At 45.8% G+C, this 1,440-nt stretch overlaps 1 pseudogene; it reads right to left on the bottom strand.

Annotated features, from left to right (window-relative positions):
* Positions 1–945: 945 nt before the first annotated feature.
* On the bottom strand, positions 946–1,119 carry LOC139274396 (U2 spliceosomal RNA; annotated as a pseudogene).
* Positions 1,120–1,440: the final 321 nt, after the last annotated feature.

The following is a 1,440-nucleotide window of genomic DNA, read 5'->3' as shown; positions in this document are numbered from 1 at the left end:
GGAGGCTGTCACCAAGCTATGTCACCTGCTGTAGCCACAACTTGAGCCTCGCACCAAGGCAGAGCCAGCACGGTCTGTGGCCATCAAGGTCGCTGTGGCACTTAACTTTTAAACCACAGGCTCCTTCTTGGCTGCAGCTGGTGGCAACATCGACATCTCACAATTTGAAGTTTATGGCTGTATATAAACATAAGAACATAAACATAAGAATTAGGAACAGGAGTAAGCCATCTAGCCCCTCGAGCCTGCTCCGCCATTCAACAAGATCATGGCTGATCTGGCCGTGGACTCAGCTCCACTTTCCTGCCCGTTCCCCATAACCGTTAATTCCCCTATTGGTTAAAAATCTATCTATCTGTGATTTGAATACATTCAATGAGCTAGCCTCAACTGCTCCTTGGGCAGAGAATTCCACAGATTCACAACCCTCTGGGAGAAGAAATTCCTTCTCACTCAGTTTTAAATGGGCTCCCCCGTATTATGGGAGATCACCGAGGTGCAAAGGCAGGAGCCCGAGCAATTACAGCTGAATGTTTAATTTATCTCATTTATTCACGTCCTAACTGAAATTAATAAATAGACTTTCTGGGATACATAGAATCCGAGAATAATTTTGGCGGGGTGGGGTGGGTCTGCCTGTGATGCAGTCTTGCCAGCAGTTGCACAGAAATTCAACAGGAGGCATTGTTCAGCCTAGCTGCAGGGCGGAAAACGTGACAAGGCCTCGCTCTGAAATATGTGGACAAGTCTCCATGTGTAAGTACGGAAAGGAAACCACAAAGGCAGCTGCTGACCTTGCTGAGCAGAAGGCGGCAACATGGCGCACCGGCGGCAGGAGAAGTGACCTGTGGCGAGTAGCAACCTACGAAGGAAAGGAGAGCACGGTCAAGCAGCTGTAAACCCTTTTTCTTCTTTTCTCTTTTACAACTTCCCACCCCAGAGAGGCGAAGCTGCATGTTCCCAGAGGTCCTGCAATACCAGGTGGATGGGTGGAGTAGACAAAGCAAGCCACTATTGCATCTCCCAGATCCAAAAATGAATTTTATTTTTGTTCCCCAGGTAGAGGGTATATCAGATTTTAAAATAAGAGCAGTTAATTTTTTCAAAAGTATACATTATTCATAAAATTTGAAACAGCACATTACAGTAGAATCTAAATGTCACAATTGAAATGGTACAATACAAAGAGCCGAGAGCAGTAGCGAGAGCAGACCTGGTCAGGGGTGGAGCGGGGCCGGGAGAATAAAAACTCGGGGGAGAGAGGGGAAAGAAAATCGAGGAGTGACTTCACAGGGCTGTTTTTTCTAGTCCCTGAGCTAGTTCAGAAACTAAATTGCTATAATTACTTTACTAAATTAGTAACTAAAACTAGGAATGAGATTTTGCTGAGAGAGTTTGAGGAGCTAGGATTGAAATTAAACCGCAGAACCTCACAGGTTG

This window comes from Pristiophorus japonicus, chromosome 9 (genome assembly GCF_044704955.1).
Source record: "Pristiophorus japonicus isolate sPriJap1 chromosome 9, sPriJap1.hap1, whole genome shotgun sequence".
Classification (NCBI taxonomy): Eukaryota; Metazoa; Chordata; class Chondrichthyes; family Pristiophoridae; genus Pristiophorus; species Pristiophorus japonicus.
The sequence above is the reverse complement of the archived record's forward strand: the minus strand, read 5'-3'. Positions and strand labels throughout refer to the sequence as shown.